Here is a 20,619-nt window from a genome sequence, read left to right on the forward strand (position 1 = left end):
AGGAACTTGTGGTTTACCCATTGTGCCAGTCTCCAATCGTTTATTATTCATATTTCCGTATTTCCATCTCTATCTATCGTTTCGCAACTTCCGAGAAGAACTTGAACATTACTCGCGATGTTACAGCTAATTCCAATGAATTAGCCAGGTTTTCCAACAACTTTAACTCGCAATTTAGCTCGATTAAGCCATCGACTTTTTCGTCAGATAATTTCGGATTACTAGAGAAACCACCTCCTTTGAAACTGCTTGCCGCATCAATTGCGTACATCGATCAATTTCAACGAGGCTTTGTCGTGTTCGAGTATAATCCAACAATTTCTGCATCCTACCGCAACATACGTAACTCGTCCATGTATATCGTTGGTATTTCAATTTCCAGAAATCAGCCACGTTTTCGGATATTCCTTTTAATGTCAAGTAACAAGTAGTTAGAAACGCGATACGCACGACGAGTAGATCGTGTAGTTGTTCAAACGCTCAGACGAAGCTCTAACAACGATCTTGCTTCAAGTTAAAGCAACATTCGTCCGAACAAAGCGCAACTAGCACACTCGCGAATTCCTGTCATTTTTCAAGGATTTCTTCGAACCAAAGCGATACCGAAGCAACGTTCGATAAGGTTTTCGCGTCAAGCGAATGGAGAATCCATCGAGACCGGTGTCAAAATACATTGTCAGAGCGGTGAGTTTTAACGGACATTAGCATACGGGTTGGTTTCGTTATATTCAGCGTAAAAGTAGCGGCGTATTTGGCGATCGGTGATGGAACGGACGCGACGAATAGCGATGAATAGCCGAGTATCGGTGTATCGACGGCGGAACCAGATAATCGAATTCGATAACCATAACAACGCAATAAGTTGGTTAATATCGATCCCGGTTAGTTGTGATACGGAATAGAGAAGGAAAGAGACGTGTGCTTAGGTATATTCGGCTAGTAAGGTAGATGAATTTGACGCGTCGGTGAATATCCGCCAGATGTTCGGCATGAAACGTTAACGAATTCGAAGTTCCCGACGGTTTGAAGTCAGCCCGAATGAAATCGCGTCGTGGAATAATCTATCCGCCGCAGCAATTCGAAACTTGGATGTCCTAGGATCTTAAGTTCTCCTTGCACGAACTTCGGATTACACTTCGGCCGGAAGTGTAATCGACTTGAATTTCACAGCGTGCTGCTCGCACCGAGAGTCTGAGCGGATGGGATTGGCTTTCCAGTCGCTTCAAAGACCCGTTTGTTCTTTAAGAAGCACCGCTGTTATACGCTGCCGAAGTTACGAAATTTTCTTCCCACTGCAGCCTGAACACGCCATTAACCTGTTTCGATCGTTGGAAAAAAGCCTGAACGCGGAAATGAAGCTGCCGCGCTCTCCTCCTACTCGACGATAGATTCCGCGAATCTTTCACCGATTCTACGTAAATTTCTTTCTAAAGCCGAGCGTATTTTACTTTCGGAGAATCGCAAAGCGAACTTTTCAAAGGGGAAATCGAGTTCGGACGTTTAGATTACTCGCCATATTCTATTTCCAGATTAAAAAACGCATTCGACTAATTTGCTGGCGAATATGGCAAAAACCAGGCACGTATGTATATACTCGTGATGATATTACTCGTCAGAGGGAAAAGCGCAGGTACGCGATACGATTTTTTGAAATTCAAGAATAGAGAATTATTCCTAACAACGTTAACCTGCTAATATTTTATGAATTTCGCAACTTGAACCGTAGCAACGTTTCGTCGAGACGAGTGAATTTCTATAGTAGCGGCTTTTGCGAATAAATAGAAGTTACTAAAGGCACGAAAATGTATGTAGCTGAAATTATTTAGGCGAGCGCGAAAGGCGAAATAGTTTTTAACGTGAAAATTAGGTCAAGAGAAAGAGCAGAGCAGCGGAATACGTTTTGCAGGTACTTTGTCGAGCGATAGAGCGAATATAATAATGTCGTAAACGGCAACTGTATACAAGAAATATCGAACGAATTATCATTTCCGCGTCTCCTTTTTATTATCCAGCAAAGAAGTCATATTCCTGTTACGTCAGGGACCTATATACTCTGAAAACAAAGCTACGCTGCAACTAAGGTAAGGCGAAGCATTGTCCTTGTGCTCTCGCACCATCTTATTCGGTGAAGCGTAGGTACTTCACCGAAGAGATCCCGAAAGCAATATCCAGCTTTTCGCATAATACCGTGATTCCATTACTATTAATTAATCTCCCTGGAATAGTACTTTCCATGTAAAATACCGCCCTTAATTCAAACAACTTTTCTATTAGACAATTACGTCAAATGTAGCGTGAAACTATTAACTTTAGTATTATGTACTTGTTTTGTCTTTCATTCTCTCAATCTATCTCTCCGTCCCTCTTCCTCCTTCTCTCTGCTTTTCTGCTGTATCTTGCACCGAGTGCGACGATACGAAATAACGTGGTCAGCTTCGCTTACACAAAACTCTAGGCTACAGGAGAATATCATTAAAACACTTTGACTGCCACGTTAAAATCACGCGTTTCGCTCAGGACGCCACAGCGTTTTAACACAGTGCACCGTTAGATGCGAGATTTGTTCTCAATTTTTTTTCTTTTTTTATTGATGTTCTAACAAAAATGTTTAATCGTTCAATGGGACACTTTTTATTTCGAGGTATCTTCTTGTTTCGTCGACCATTCGCGGAGAGACCAACAACTTTGTATAGAAAATATTTACACTGATGCGAATGTATAAGTTAAGTAAGTGACTGATTCAAGGTATGAAACTCGGTAATGACGTGTTGACTACTCTAACAGTGAAGAATAAGTTAAGTTAAAGTGGAGATGTTGTGTCGGAGGAAAGCTAGCGATGGGTGTGTCTAAAGACGCGAGAAAGCTGATTTGTTTATGACGATTTTGGTTAGGAAAAGTGAGGGCAGTAGACTTGTTTCTGATTGGATAAAAGAAGGTTGATAGACTAGGAAGGGTCTTAGCCGCCCTCGATAGATAGTTGCTAGTGTAAAGTATCGCACGTGGGCAAAACGAACTTTCAGTATCTTCTTGCCATAAACAATAGCCTTTAGATATCGATCGAGTTTAAAGATATCTGTTCGGTCTGACGGATCTTCTAGAACGTCCTAAGATTTATGGTCGGTTCTTAGGACTATTGAGGGACGAGATAAGAACGTGCGGACGTCTGGTTACCATGCCGCCCGCGGTGTGTGGCCTGGTCTAGGTAGAGTGTCGCTCGACGTAACACTTCTGTTTATCGATTATATTCGAAATGCCCCAAACGTCAATTTTCATTCAATTTTTTACAATTGTAAGAAGTCACCAATGACCACCGGTGGCAGTCAAAGTGTTAAAAAATGATCACGGATCGCGAAAATGCTTTCTAAGGGCGTCCATATTTGGACTGTTCTGGGTGTTGCGTCGCTGTTCGACCACCTCACTTCGTGCCGCTATTCCCAGATGCCGCACGGTATCCAACATAAAACGGTACTAAAATCTTTTTAATAAGTTTATTTAATATCCTTGCGATAGGTTTGGAAAAGAGCGTATGCCCTTTTTCATCAAACTTTTTCTCAAATAAAATAGATCGTATTCGTGATATCGTTAAATACGGTGCGGCCATCGAAAAGAACCTGAGATCTCTTTAATCCAGCGAATAGATGGATCCGGCAGTCTGAGCCCAGCACAGTGATTTCGCTGTAGCTCGCACCGGAACGAAATTCGAGGAGCAAGAGACGAGAAATATCTTTGAAGCGTCTGAAAAAGAAAGAAATCGTCGACTCAAAGATTATCGCGAATAATTATGTAGATTCTGTTATGAGATCATCGACTGACCCGATAAAATTTCATCCCGCCTCTGATATCGTTTATTTCGTCCATTTTTTTACCATATCAATTTCGAAACGATATTCGGAGATAACACACGACGGTGGTTGCAAGTTATTCTTTCGTACGAACAAACTGCTGCACGATTTTACGCAATTGCGTGAGAAATTTCATTTGAACGTGTTCGGAGCGGCAACGATATAAGCCAGATTATTGCACAATAAGCAGCTTTCGCTATGATCTTCACGTTGTTCTGTTGTACCGTTATCATCGTATAAAGTTAATAGTTTCCAAGCACGAGTTGTTGAAGTTACACTCTTATTAATAGCCGTGTCTGCCTCTTAACTCATTTCTCCAAAGAGTAATTTAATCGGTGTCTAGAAGTGCGCGTTATTTAGTAACATCATAGTGAAAGTTTACTCGTTACGAGACTACCGACGCAACGTTTAGCAAATGAATTTTATTTTCTAGCGTAGTGATTCCCTTCAACGGAATTATCGTTATTTACATATCCAAGGCGAAGTTATGCAACGAGTATCACGATGCCACGGACATATTGAAAACGTGAAAAATAAATTCTGCTTCCCTATCTCGACCTTAAATTCCTCGCAAAACCTTCCTCAAATCAATTCCAAAGTAGTTTAATACGAATCTTTACTGATATTAATTAGAAACTTTAATTAAATCAAGGTATCTTGATAAGTTAAAGGAAGCGATGAATTTTAATTAAACCAGGTTTAAAGGAAACTTATTTTTGAGGTACTTGCAAATTACTATTATTATTATTATTATTATTATTATTATTATTATTAATATTATGGAGCAATATTCTCTGCTGTTTCAATATTAAATCCTAATTTATAGCAGATGCATAATTGGCAGAAGCAACTTGAAAATCGATCGGCGATAATTGCGCGGAGAAACCGATTCCAAGACCAAGTCCGTACTCCATTTAGATACGTTTCCATTACCGATCCATATGCTAGCCGAGATGTGACGAAAAGAGAGAAAGTAGGAAATTTTTGGTCGACATGTAACGGCCAGTTCGGACGCTTACTTTTTTAATTACTAAAATGTACGCATCGATTCTTTTTATTCGTCGATTTTTGTTTCATTATCAAATTGTTTTTAACGAAAAGCTTCTACCTTGATGCTGCTTTTGTAACAAATTAATCTGAACGTACATTAATTGGATAAAGGATTAAATCGTTTCGAGATGCTTTTCATAGCATTCTCCTGGACAAAAGGATTAAACGAATATATATATCGCAAGTATCGAAATAACATTTTAAAAACGTGTTTCAGCCAAAGAGATTTCGATACGGTAACAATGGCCGCCGACAATGGTTGGCCCTGCTAGCGGTAGATTATTGTATCATTAGCAAATAATTGATTTGTATATTTTGTTATTAATTACCGAATATAATTCAATTTGATTTACGCGAAACACGAATTTCCGAGAAACAACGATTGCAAATTCGATTCGATGGAACGCGTTCCTTTCCTTGAAAATATTCGTACAGCACGATATGTAATTCGTCGTAATGAAAAGCGCAAATATTTAAAAATTATCTCGTTCTCGGGCCAATTTAGTTTGCCAAATACGCGAAATACCATTCTTCGAAATTTTCCAATACACCAAACAGCATGTGCGTTTTTTGAAAACCAGTTTTTCTTTTTTCTCAACCAAAGGATAACGAAGGAATCGCATGGTATTAGCTGCGGAAATTAGGTTGCGCGATAGAAACCTTCCCAGCAAATTTAAAAAACCTTCATCCGTTTAACGAGAGAGAAGAATATTCTCCTACTGTATTATTTTATTCGACATAGGCCAGAATCTCGGTTATCGCTCAACGAGGAAACGTAATCGATCGTAACCATCCACCTTGTATAAAGGATTTATTCTACAGGCAACGTGCTACAACCCTAACAGCGCGATTAATACGAACGAAGAGATGAACTTTGATTAGCAATTACGCCACGCATATGCTTCTGTCGTAGGTGAAATTTAATTATGAGATTCAGATCGACGTACGAATAATACATTTGACGGATTAAAAGTGTATAGGTTTGCAACGAAAGATCAACTACCAGAATGGTTGACCATAACCATGGGGGGTCGTACGACGTATCGTTCGGCACTTGAACGCGATTCGGTAGAGTCTAGAAAATTCAGAACTGTTGAATATCGGCAAAGTTCAACGTACGATCGTCCAATAACTTAAAAATTTTTGGTTACGACGTCGTTACTTGGGTTTGCAATTCATTTTCCACCGATCGTGTCCGCAATTTCTGCGGCTCCGCGCGCCAACTGACTTATGCGACAAATTGCTTGCGGATGAAAAGTGCGGTGCCAGCGAGAATTCCGCTGCGAGTTGTATCTGAAACGCGCGTTGTTACCATTGCGCTGGGACACGTTTGCGGCGAGAACCGTACCAGAAAAAGGTAATGTCTTTTAATGGACAAACGATCTCTCGAAACGATACGGCACCGAACTGCCAGACATTCACCGACTCAGCGTCATCCGACCATTCCGACTCACCTTATCTCGTCGATTTAAAATCACCAGCAACACGTTCCCGGTCACGGACACTTTAGTCGGTCGGGATGACGTAAAGACTAATTTTAATGAAATAAACGACACCGTGTCGTGTTTCTGCATGCGACCTTTATATCGCGACGTTAACGTTTATTCGTTACGAAGCGACCAAGTACCAAAGTCGCAGGACCAAAGCGTTCTTGCGAAAGATCTTTTCGACATTTCTTAGCGGAATTGACAGTTTTTTACGAAATATATTCGTATCACGTGGTCGTAGACGGTTTTAAACGAGACCCTGAAGCGAGGTTCGGATAAATTTCAATGCAAAGGTTTCACACCTTCGGAAAGCCTTTATCAATCCCGTTATCGTGGAAAGAGAAAGATAGAGAGCGAGAGAGCTCGTTTTTCTGTTAAAGGACATTTCGGTCTGACCAAAGTAATCGGACTGACCTCTCTTTTTGCCAGGACACTGTTACCATCTATAGACCCGGCACAGCCTTGCGGACGCGCTAGGGTTTCGCGACTTCAGCAACTTTTATTGGAAAACTATTAACCCTGCACGCTCAAAGAAAGTTTACGTTACGGGTATCGATTCTGTTCGAATATTGCAAACGTGAGTTGTTTGGAGCAAAGCTGTGGCTCTTATTAAACGAACTCTGCTGTCACTCCGATCAGTTAACGAAAGCTTTGTTCCTAGCAGGATTTTCCTGCTCTCCTGTTTAAAAGTTCGGCGTTGCCAACTTTGTTCACAGTGTGTTTACCGTATGTACATAGTTATAACAATTTTACCCTAACAATTTGCCCGCAACGCCGCATCGTATAAAGCTTTACAGATTCGCTCTCTTGTTTTCGACAAGTTATAATAACGCGTAAAACGATATTTAGTCGAAGCAAGTAAGTATCGCCCCGCGATAGATACAAAATCAAGCGCAACGATGTAAAACATCGCAAGCGGAGGATAGTAGCGCTTGATTTATCGTGATTTACGTAGAAACGAATGGAGTTATTTTTCGCGCAGGTCGTAAGCGGTATCTGATGCCGTTCGCCTGCGATAGCCAAAAGGATACAAATTACTCCTCATTTTTTCATATAACTCGTTTACCTAAGCATTTTTATTACACCAATTGGTTATTCGTTTTATCAACGATCATAGACGATGATACGTTCGAAGTCAGAACGAGTCTCCATGTACCATACGATCCTGGCGTTGTATCGGTAGATCGCTTATGATAATTGCGATTGATACACCGCTTCCCGGAAAAGAAATAATCGTGAATCATTATCAAGGTACAATTTGTCTTTCAGCTGCCGCCCGTATACTAGTTCGTTAATATATTATTGATAATTGTACGAATAAGGTAACGAAGCGAGCGATAAATAGCCTCCTTTTATTAAATGCTGAAAACTAAACTAAAATTAATAATCCCAACTGATTAACAGATTGACACAGTAGAAGAAATATTTGCATTTATTCGTAATGGCCAATCATTGCACGAGACATTAATTTTAATTAAAGTTGCACTCTGCAAACTCTGCGTTAATTCGGTAGAGCATTTAACATTAACGGGAAAGGACGACGTTTCGTTATTTTACGGGGTATTTTCGTGTATCTCCACTTGCGATTTTTATATCTGTTAACCGTGTTTTACTAGATTCCTTCGATCATTGATCCATAAACCTGACCCTTCTTGCGGAGCTACGTGCGCGTAATTCGTTTCGATGCTGCCGAAATTCATCGGCTCGGCGAGGGATATCGATATTCGTGACACGATATTCGCACAAACGAGACAAAATATTTCGCAAATGTGGCCATTCGTCCTGAAGAAAAACGAGTCGTTGAAATCGTTAAAGCACACGGTTCTTACGAGATTTACGAGCTCGTGTCACGTTCGTTTCAATAACGTATCGTTCGGTGATACGATTCGATGATAAACCGCGTGACGTAAATCAAATAAAAGGTTCGAGACAAGAAATTACAAGGACCTCGGTACCTTGTCAAGGTTTGCATAGAATTTTGCATAGAATGTTCTCTGGAAATTAGTTGGGAACAGATCGACGTATCGGAGTCCGCGAACGGCGGACGTTCCCCACGGGTACAGGCAGTTCCTGTTCATCAAAGTACTGATCCGACTTGCTGGATGCTGTACTCAGCAGCTCGCGTCTTTAAGGTTATTCCGTTGAACGTTATCGAGAAACTATTAATCTCCAGAGAATGACGGAGGACGTTCTGGAACGGTGTCGCGTGTTCAAAACGACAAATCGTCAGGGAACAAAGAAGATCCCCAAACGAAATGGAAGGCGTACCGATAAAATTGTGGCAACGTTTTCTTCAACATCCACGAAAACCTGAACGAATCCTTGAAGACGGATAGCGTGATAAATATATAATACCTTCATCCGCTTGAAACATTGCCTTCGATGATCCATGATCCTTTCCATGATGGATTACGCGATCCCAGGCATGCATAATTTCTTTATTTCTTTCGAAAATTTCTGCTTCGAGAGGTCTGAATAGAAATTCATTCTGCTGTATCCATTTTCGGGGATGAAAGGAAGCGTTGTTCGTTTGATTAAAAAAGTCGAATAATTTCAAAATTACCGTCGAAACTGAATCGCTTCGAAGTAGTTGTCGAATTATCATTGGCTAAAGCTGGCGGGCGTAATAAAGAGGAGCCGTTTGAAGGAGAAACGAAGGTACGTAAAAGCGAGAAGAAGGGCGGTATTCGAGTCTTAACAAGCACTTTCGTTCTCATTACTAACGCGTCACGAACGTTAAACACAGCACTGAAAATTTTCTTCCTCCGGTCCCTGCAACAGTCCATTCGATTCTACAACAATCGCTATCCCGTTAACGCTAATTCACTTCTACAACGAGTCACGGCTCGCTGCGCGGATACAATTACGTCCACCTACGTATATATATATATATATAAGAAGTTTGATTTACTTAAAAGACCTTGCGTGCTATCGAGGTTGCTGTCATTAGGAATAGCGAAACACGTGTCGCTATCAGCGTTAATGAATCTCGTTATCGATCGATCGTTTCACGCTTCTCACAGATGAGCAATTTGTTTAAATGTTTCCTAATAAAGTGGATCGTCCATAGTTTCGTTCTGTCGGAACTTCACAGGGAATCGTGTCGAAGATTTAGAAATAAAGCTTTCGGTGTATTTGGCATGACGTTCTGAAAATGAAAACTTCGCGAAGCACTCGCACACAGAACAAGCTGCGAATTTAAATTATTGTAAATTGAAGCACGAGTTAATGAAATTTTATTTAATATCTTTTTATGCTCCTTGTCGTTATAAAAAATAAATTGCCTCTCCAACCTGGTCGTAGCGCCTCTCGCGCAATACGATCAATCGAATATCAATTTAAGGAAATTAAGCCAATATCGGCAAATTAAATTTAAAGAGAAATAACACATCGTTAAGAATACACGTACGTAGCTGGTACTATCGAACAGATCCGACGATCGTAATTACTCGCCGTCATTTTCAAAATTACCAAATTCACGAGATACAAGTGTGTCTTTCATTATTTTCTTACGCTTGGCCGTAAAAACGATGATTCCAGTTATATCGTACGTATGCGTCAAATACACCTACCAACGTATATACGACTATCGCTTTTGTCAGCAGTGCGTCATTAACGTAACAACATTAACAGGTGAAAGAACTACGAATAGCTTATGTGATAATATGTATCAATTTTAATGCTTCCATTATATTTAGCGAAGGAAAATCTCACAGAGCGAGCAGAGTAAATGTAAAAAATGAAGAGGGGACGATCGCGTATTAAAACTTAGCTATTGGAAATCGATTCGTTCGCGCACCAACTTACATTATACCTAATCGTGCGGGTCCTTGAATGATGGAAAAGGAATATTCTCTTGCTTTCAATCGAGCTGGCTAGACGATTGAAAATTTGCATGGCCATGCTTCTTTGATCATAAGCTACCTTCGAAACCACGATTGCATGATTTTATATTGCCTTTTTCAAGCTTTTAAATAAGAAACCTTCTAAAATTTCACTGATATCTATACAATCGAGGTATTTCAGGCGAAACGAACTTTTCTTCCGGCTAAGCAAATTTCGCGAGTGAATTAACCGTAAAAACCGGATAAAATTCGCTCCGCGAAGAGAACCTCGTTAAATATCCTTACACGCATAATGAAACGGAATTATTACGCTTCTGCAATCGTTAATTATTGCTTTGTCCATACTTCATACGTTCCTTCTATCGATTTTTTTTACGTTTACGTGGATTAAGCTGTGAATTAGCGAATTAACAAACTACGAATATACGTGGGAACCGTATCTTTCCATTAACGTTGCTGAAACGTCTAGTCTTTCATCGAGTTTCATCAGAAACGTATTGTTAATTTAGAAAAATACAAAAATTCGTTGCCAAGCAAAGATATTTTCGTATTCGAGTGACATCGATGCTGGAGTAAGAGATCGATCGTGCACGAAAAGCCGACTCGTACCGTCTGAAACAGCAGCATCGCATTTCTAATCGTTCAATGCTTCTACACTTATACGTAATCGTTGATTTGATGAGCTATGCTAAAATTAATGTTACGGAAGCGTAGATACGTAGATCATAGCGGCGGCGATTCGATTCTGTGCTGACTGGTTCGATAATGCGTAATCTGATTACACCAACTATACTCGTTACAAGTGACTTTCATTAATGAATTTACATGGAAACCGCGTAATCATTCGAAGATTACACGTCTAACCGAATTATTCGAATATTGCCAAATTAATATACAAAATCGCTGATAACGATGACACACGCGAATAATCGTTTTAGTCAGACAATGAGATAATACGATTTATCTGATTAATTTTGGACATTGTGGCATCGCGTGCGATACTGGCCGTCGTAAAAGATGTACATATCGTGATCCTGTGTAAAAAGTTTTCTCCACTGTGACTTCGCTTCGACTGCTTATAAATTATTTGATATTCGTGTCGAGCTGAAGCCACGTAAAGTACACGCGTATACACGTTAACGATAATGGACAAAGTTAATCCACAAATTCTTTAGGTAATACAAACGTTATCAGATTCTCTAGTAGTGGTCGACCGATATTTCGATGAAAATCGACACAGAAAGGCAAACTGTTCGTTAGAAAATATAATCGAGATGTTATTAATTTTATCGTGCTTTACTTATCGTGCCATCTGTGATCGTTGCCTGTACGCTTTTCGTAATTTAATTAATTTAATTACTTTTGCCGATGGACCGATAACTATACCGATAGCGCAACAGCATGGTCACATTGTTACCATTCCCGTTGGCAATGCAACCATATTCGTTGTAAGATGTAACTGGATAAATTGGACGCGTTGAATATCGTCAAGGTAGTTGTTCCTATAGCAGGTGGACGTAGATGTCGTTGATAACTTAATACGATGACGTAATCGAGCGTACGGTGTAAACTAACGGGTAGAGGGAATACGCGTGTTCGTGCCGGCTGTGTGACATACTTTTCAACTACGACTGTTCTAGTATGAATAACGGATGACGATTCATGGAAATCCGGCGCCACTCCGGTTAGCCAATCGCTCGGGCTAAGTATCAAAGGTACGGAAAAGACTTTCCGAGTGTACGATAGAAGATAATTAATAAACGAGGAAAGGAAAGGGGAAACGAAGCAGGTTCGTGGCAATTTCGCACGTACCGCAATATTTAGGGCGAAAGCCCGAGATAAAGGAATTCTAGGCTGATAAAAGCAATTATGGGAACTTTGCTCGAATGGCCGCAGTATTTTCCCGCATAGACCATTCCCGAAAATGTGTTAAGTCTGTTTATCGCTGTTTCGGAATTAAGCGTCACGTGTTACGCGACGACGAATTAACGTTTCCAAAAGATTAGACTTAATCTGACGTTACTAACATAATAATCTACGTTCAGGGATCGTTAAAGGCAACTGTTACCAGTGATCCAACTAGTTCTGAAGTAATAAAGCGACCAGTTAATCGGTATCGCGTAAATTCCATTGTTTCCAACGTCGTACGACAATCTAATCTTGCGTGAATGCTGCGCGACTGACGAATTATTAAGAAAAATGTAACATAATTATTTGGCACGATCGTTCGATCGACTTTGCAAAGCTGTCTAACTCCATCCTAACCCGAGCCTAGTGCCTAGTAGATGCGACGATAAAACAGAAGCGGAAGCTTCGAGTCTTTAATCCTTCTTCGAGTTATTAAACATTCCAAAATGCAATTTCATTCCGCGAAAGAACGTTCGCTCTTCTCGCACGCTCTAGCGAAAACAGAAAATGAAAGTGTAAACGAGCATTCGTTCGGCGTTCGGCAGTTTGACAGATTGACAGGTCTTTCTGGCACGGCGCAGCGCGCCACATCCGCTCGTCCGCCGCATAGTGTCACCTTTAGCGAAGTTACCGTTTCCCTTGTACATTGTACAGGCTGTAATTACGAAACTATTTGCTCGCTCTTTCCGCGACAAAGGCAATCGGCGCGTTTTGCAGTCGCAAGTCGACTCGTCTTGCGTTTTTATTTTATAATTTCACCGGAGTGGCAGAGGAGCGAACGTTGCTCCGGTTGGTGCAAAGTTTAAAAGCCTAAGACGCAGCAGAAGATAATACTCGTTCGATCGTTGCCTCTCCATCGTAGCAAGCACGATAATTTCGTTTTCAGATTTTACATACGTAGACGCAGATAGGTTTCGAAGCGAGCTTTAATGTAGCCTCGATTTGTAGGCTGGTTCGGATTTGAACGTGCGATAAATCGTACGCGATATTTTGCTGGTTTGTTACCGGAACAACTGTATCGCTGTGTAAATCGAATAAATCTTGATTTACTGGCTTTATATCATTCAATGGTACGGCTGCACTCTTGTTACTAGTTTTGTCTCTTCTGACATACTTCCAACACAACTGGAGCGGCGTAATGTACCGTGTGGTATAGGAAGCAAGAAAACGAGGTAAAATTTGTATTCCTGAAACGAGAGCGGCCACTGTTGCAACTGACTTTTTGATTCATAGAAAGACACGTGCTGAAGACAGTGACGTGGATGTGCTTCGCAACATCCACCTGACTACCGCACCTCAAATTGTTATCGATGCTTCGTGTACGTCTACGATGCGATAGAATCATCAGCGAACAGACGTATATCCGTTATGCGTCTATTCGTTTATCGCACAGGTGATTCTTAATTAAATATATTTACTAGATAGAACTGGGAACGAGGGTAACCGACGGGTGTCGATGCTCGGAAACTCGGGACCAAGCAACGAACAATCTTGGCGACGATTAGCAAAAGGGACAAAAGGCTTGTGCCGACGATCTTTTAATCGAATGAAAATTCAATCGAAAAACCAGTTTGATGTCCGTTCGACGGCGCACGCGATATCGGCTAATTGCTAATAAGTGCAAAGCAAATATTGCTTCAATCACGGTTCCTCGATAACGTCGTTAAAGCCGACGACTGCTGATTGCGAGAGAGCAGGCCGCGAACGCCGCGTATGACGAACGAATTAAATTGCCAAAAATAACACGATAAAAAGATTACCAGCTCTGCTCGCACGGCTAGCACTACTCCACACTTCCGTCGTGAACAATGGTTTTCTAGCTGTGGAAATACCGTGAACCGATGGCCGATAATCATTCGATCGTCTCCCTAATAACACCGCCGCGCCTGTTACTTCTCTTGAATTTTTTCGGCGAAGCCCCGTTATTCGGTTCTAATCCTCGACGTTCTTCGCAAACCGATCAAACGGATTCACAGATACGCGTTAGAACGCAACAGATGCTGCGATCTGAGCGCGTCAGAGTCGATTCGCTTTTAGAAGAAACGCACGAAGAAAGTTGTCGCATTTTCCAGGACATAAAGAGATAACGCCGGAGCGTGGAAACAAAAACCAATGTAAATTCTATAAGGTTACGTTAGAACGAAATTACAAACCATAACTTCCTTGCAATTAGTACCTAATAATGTTTGTTCGCGCGCGTGGCCCGCTGTACATGCACCTACGGCAGAACATTATCTATGTATAACTATGTGGTGTGAATCGATAATTTAGAGCGTTAACCTTTCGTAGCTCAGCGAAGCAAGCGCAAACTGTTTCGATGTACGAATATGAAATTGTAAACGCAGAAACATGCTAAGCTGAATCAGAAGTTACGACTTGCACCGAGCGATCTGTGCGGATAGGAATTTGTATCTATCGCATGACTGAAAAAATTCTCGTTGCTACCAACAGGAGAGTCACTTTACTTAACGAGTACTAAATTCCTTTCGACGAATTCGTATATAACCGAAGAGGCTGGCTCGACCGGCAAGAGCGAAGTACTTTTCAAAGAACCCTTATTTACAGCGCACTGCGAAAGTCGATCGGTCTCGAAGAAAGTCGAGGAAATGGCCTCGTCCTTCGTTTCACGTATCGTAAATTAACGCTGGATTTTTCTACTCGCGACGGTCGTTGCCGTAACTTGCACATTCTTAGATCACAAAATACTTACGGTCGTGAATATTTCGAATCAGATTCAGCGGTGTGAAATAAAACGACGCTTAAACTTGAGGCCAACTGACGAGTAATGATCCAGTAGGAAAACTAAAATCTGATAAATATCAGACATGGAATGTCGGACGGTTAAACAAATGAAATAAATTATTACGTAATACGACGAATCGTATAGTGGCAAGTTACGAACGCGATGTAAAATTGTATTATTACGTAACACGGCCACAAGCGATATTTATTACGCGTAACTTACCGTTTGCTACGGCCGTAACATTTCCACGACACGAGCTCGGAGATCATAAAAGTCGACGTCGAACAGGGACTGAATTCAAAGTTCATATTACACGGTACAAGACGCACGAACAACCATCGACGAAAAGGAACAGGAGAATTTTGGGAAACTGTTGGCTGGAGAGCAATAACGTAAACCCTGGCTTCTCCATTAAAATCCAAATTACTTGCGTTGCATCTGCGAAAAAAAGAAAAAAACACAGTTCTAAACAATCGCTCCATGACTCTGTCTTTCTCTCTTCCTGCTAGCACGGCGACGATCTCGTTTTTCCATTCTTTTGCAGCAATCTCCGCGTTCTTTTTCCGTTTTCTGTTCAGCTGGAACCGTGGGATATGGATGCGGTGAGCGTTTCGGAGCCTGTACAAACAGGTCCGCACAATACCGTCGAAAAGAAATAGATTTTCCACCTAACGAGACGGAAACCAACAAATAGCGATGTGAGGTCGTGCGTGCCGGTGGCCCATTGCCAACAACACATGATAAAACACAACCTCGCCACGGCGCTAGGCTTTTTGCCGGGGTGCCACCCAACGGACCACGCTTTTCTCTTCTCTTCTCTTCGTCTGCTCCTCGTCATTTCCACTGCACGTTCGACCGTGAGAAAGTAATCGTCGATTTGACGTGGGAAACAAAGAGATTCGATTTCAAGCAACCAGCAGTAATCTCGACGATCCTGAATCCAGCCACGAGATACAGCTTTTTCCTTTTCGCCGGAGCATTCGGATCTTTCCGATTTCTTAAAGGCGTCTGTCATTAGAAATATTTCTATTCTTCGAGATAACTATCGCTTTCAGCTTTCGTCGTTAATCCCATTAATTTGTCCGTTCAGTCGAATCACCTCGTATAAACGAACAAACTATCGACCCAATTCGTTTGAAAACGCAACTGTGAACAAACTTGGAAATGTACAGACAAAAACATTCGAATGGAATGAAAGTAAGAAAGAATTCGTCTTTCTTCGGGTAGTCTTGATAACGAGGATAGCGCTGTGTCGATTGTTTTAATAATAAAACGAAGATACCGATTTATTCTCTTTGAGACTATATTTCTTCACCAGGAAGAAATACATTTGGTATCCTTAAAAATAGCGCGCCGAATGTGAAATCTTAAACGTTAAGAAGAACTATCAAAGTTGCTCTCCCTGTTGCCATTTTAACAGCGTTTCGACTCTCTCTCTCTCTCTGTTCTATTTTACTCGATCGCTGCGCATATTAATCCCATTGTCATTAATAACAAATTACGATAAGCGATCAACTCTCAAGTCCAAGTTACCTGTTTCTGCGGCAATTATTAGCATTTCCAGTTCTCGGGAACGTTTGGAAAAGTCGTAGCATTTCTGGCAGAAATTTGCCCAACTACTTTCATAAATATCTGCTCGGAACGTGCTAGGCGTCGAATCGACTTAACCACGAGCTGGAAAATAATATGAAAACTTATTTCAACGGCGTACAATTGAATGAAATTCCTAGGAGCAGCTGTTAGCACCTGCATTGTCTGCAGCTGAATCGGCCATTCTACTATCTCTGCAACTTTCCCGGCTGCGACCATAGAACGCAAAACTCGTGTGTAACGACGCGTTGCGTAAGTGTCAACAAGTAGTTGGAAAAAATTCCAGCTATGGCTGATCCAACCGAGACACAGAGCTGGTCATCGAGAATTCGCAGCTACAAGCACCGCCATAGAAATCCTCCTCCTTTTCTCCTTACGACAAAAACTGAACGTACGTTTCAAACGAATTTACCATTTTCAACGATGTTTCTGCTCCTTTTCTATAAAACTAGCTTTCGTCGCGAAACTTTGGATTTTACTGAAAGATGTTAAAGTATTATCGATTACGAACGGTATAATAAGCGGCGCAACGTTCCGCCGTAATAAAACAGAGTTTCACACGGACAGCCCGCCACACAGCACGTGGCTTTCAACGGCAATCCCCGAAGATAAGAGGAAACTAATTCGACCGGCTTTTATTTTTATAAAGCCATTCGTAGATTGGCTGGCGAACAGTCCGTTTTCGTCGAACGAAAACGCTCGGGTATACTCCTTTTTCCAGTAAATGTGCGTCGTTATTTACGCTCGATCCGGTATAATCCTTTCCTTTCAAGGTACGCGGGTCACAACGAGGCACGCCCACGCCGCATAAAAATCGATTTACCAGGCGTTGATCTGCTCGAATAATCGAGCAAGAAATCGACGTGGTATAATGGAAATATTTATGTGGCGTCGGCGGCACGGTGGTTCGAGAGCATTACCGCAACTGCGGCAGCAATTTTCCTGACACGGTGCGAACCGAACCGGCGTATCGAATTGCCGGGAAATAAGAAGGATAGCCGCGAAGAAGAAAAGTTGGCAAACCAAGAAACTTTATACGCATTTACGATAGAACGCAAGCATTTGGTCGCACCTGCGAACGCGCGTTCGCTGTCTCTGTATTTTTAGCGAAAACGTTGCTGCATTACAAAGATATAGGAAACAGGTCATCGGATTCGAGGGATGTTAGCCCTCGAATATTCGCGCACCGAATTCTTCCAGTTATCATGTAACGTTACATTTAATTACACCGATTCTCGTGTTCGAACACTGTAACGCATCGCCATACGCATCAAAAACATCCTATTTTGTTATTATTCCATTTCCTTTTCACAACCAGTTCACGGAATAATCAACAGAGAGGAATTGTTTGGCAAATTTTTCATTGCGAGCGGGTGGAAAGTTGTGTCAAGTTTAAACAAAATATTTCGTGAATTCCAAAGAGTAAATCGTTATTTTTTTACTCTCGCGTACTCGCGTTTAAACGTTCAATGCGAAATTCCGTCTGCAGATGCTTATCGCAAAAACGCGCTCTCACCAAGCTTCCGGATTTGTAGCTTGCGTTGCGAAAAGTTTCGTAAATAAAAAACAAATGTTAAAGTTACGGCAATCTGTAAGATATTTAATTTCTTAGAGTTTCCTCGAGAGAGAAACTCGATACGAGGAAACAAAATGACGAGACGCCTAAGCTTCTCTATCAACGACGACTAGAGTTTCGGAGACGAAACTACCACCGAGGTTTTAGTTCTCCAGCATACTATCTTGGATGTCGTTCTGGATACGACGAAGCATCTCTACCGGTGCTACTTAAAATTATAAGATACGTACGATTGTAAGAAAGAACCAACGACAAAGCCTTGGACAAATTTCCAGTGCAAACAGAGAGATCTACTTACATGCGCGTTCGCGATTTGAAAAATTTCAACGTTTATCCAAAGAATCTGACGTTCTTCGATCTGTTCGGCAAAGTTGCGCGTATAATTCTGCCAAACGTAAAACCAACCTGTTACTTTCCACGTAACGCTTTACCGAATTGTTTTCGCGCGAAATGAAAAGCTCTTTCGAACGACTAACGACCAACCAACGAGTCCAACCTTCTTCCTTCCACCTCTTGGCTGGATCGGCGTGGCCCGCCATAAAAATTCTTCGGTTCCTCGTTCGTTGCCGAACGACGCCAAGCGTTCGGACGCTCGCCGTTCGGCATCGTAATTTCGTTACGGCAATTGGAAAACAAGATAAGAAGACTCGTTACACAGATCGCGAGGAATCAGCGCGCATGGACGATAACGCTGCGATAAAAGTTTCGCGAGTATCGACAGGGATGGGAATAACAGACGAGAAGCAATTTACCGTTTCATCGAATTACCGTTTCAGGAAACGCTAAGACGCACGGGAACAGAAAGTTCCACGGTGGATGGTACTCGAACGGTGTGCACACGGAAATACACGCTTGGTACGCGCTGAGTAAAAGGTACTCCGCCAAAAGAAGAGGAACACTGGTACGTGTAGTAGGGCGAGAAAGGGGCAATGGGAAGGGGCTCGGGAGTTGAAGAAGAGACGGAGACAGACAGCCCACTCCCCCCCCCCCCCGCGAAAGAGGTCAGAGAATCCCACGGATGTTTCGGGATTGCAGCTATTCTTCAGCCACAATAAGAGACACTAGGGGCTCGCGACACGGATGCATCCACGGTGCACTATTGATCCTGAAAGTGGTGAAAATGTAGTTTCATCTACGAATGGTATCCGTGATACGGCGATGCTCGGCTGGCGGAGCACTAGCGCCGTGAAAAAAGGAACGGAAAGAATTTACGTGCCAGCCAGATGTATTGTTCCGAATAGATTTATGTGCAACCGAACAAACACGTTTTTCCTTCCTATGGTATCCGTTTCTTCTTCGTTCTCGATTCCCTAGGATTTCTCTCGGCTATGCCAACCTATATTTTCCAATTAATAGCCCTGTTAATCGGCAGCTGTTGATTTTACTGCTGCCGGACTACCGAGGAAAAAGGGGAAAGGAATAAAAAGAAGAAAATGCAAGTCTTCGTGCACGATCATGAAACTCATTTTACTTGTTCGTCGGTTAGACGTCGCATCGAGAATGTGTGTTCTATAAACGGCATATGCATCTAGCGTGTTGCATCGTCGATCCCGAAAGTGGCGAAAACGTAGTTTCATCTACGAACGGTAGCCGTGGTACGCATTTCGCGGTACATTCAGGTCAGATGAAAGAAGAAACGAAATTTATGTGATAGCCAGATATATTGTTCCTTATGGATTTATGCACTGTGATTCTTCATCGTGCTCGCGGAGCTACAACTTTTGCAAAAATTTAGACTCTCCGGAGACGGTGCAACGATCCACCAAGCGCTACGTAAAATACATATTTCTATTTCTTCCTGGCTCTGGCCTTCCTATCTCTTTTAGAAGAAACGCGCGTATGATATAGAATTTACGAACTGAGATTTTCAAATTTACGATTCGCCCGTGGACCTTGTTTCCTATAGAATCTTAGCATTTGCGAACGAAAAGTCTATTTCTTAGGTGCAACTATTATACAGGGCGAGTCGGTAAAAACTATCACCCGAAGCAGTTCGTTTCTTACCGATTTTATCGAAGAAATGTGTTTCAAGCGAAGTTTATCGTATTCGAGAAGCCTGATTAATATTTGGCTTAACACCCTATATTATTCTTTAGACACTAAAGGCGACTTTGAGCTTTTTTAACAATCGCCGTGCAGTTTTTGTAACATCGATCGATCCAGCTAGACATTCTCGCCAAAAAGTATTAACCAATTTGTATCGAAAAAGCATTAGTACGGCAGATATTTTAACTTTAATCTGCGAAATTTAACGTACAGAAAGACGAGGAAAGACGCGAAGCGATATTCTTGTGTTGACGTTATCTTTGTCTTTCGTGAATTAAATTTCATTTCACACGCATTAAAGCTCAAATATCTGCTAAACTAATGGTTTTTCGATACAAATACGTTGATACGATACATTTCCGCGGCGAATTCCCAGCTGGATCGACTAATGTTATAAAAACTATACGCTGATTGTAAAAACGCTCAAAGTCACCTTAATATTTGAAAGAAATATAGGGCGATAAAGCAGATATTAAGCAGGCTCCTCGAATACCATAAATTTCGCTTTCAAACATTTTTTGATAAAGCCAGC

General features: G+C 41.6%; 1 protein-coding gene across 6 annotated transcripts in view; it reads right to left on the minus strand.

Moving 5' to 3' along the window:
• The window catches only part of LOC122570212 (basement membrane-specific heparan sulfate proteoglycan core protein-like), a 258,404-nt gene that overhangs the window by 105,093 nt on the left and 132,692 nt on the right, over window positions 1-20,619 (minus strand). The gene's annotated exons all lie outside the window — the stretch shown is intronic.

This window comes from Bombus pyrosoma, linkage group LG8, assembly GCF_014825855.1.
Source record: "Bombus pyrosoma isolate SC7728 linkage group LG8, ASM1482585v1, whole genome shotgun sequence".
NCBI classification, from domain to species: domain Eukaryota; kingdom Metazoa; phylum Arthropoda; class Insecta; order Hymenoptera; family Apidae; genus Bombus; species Bombus pyrosoma.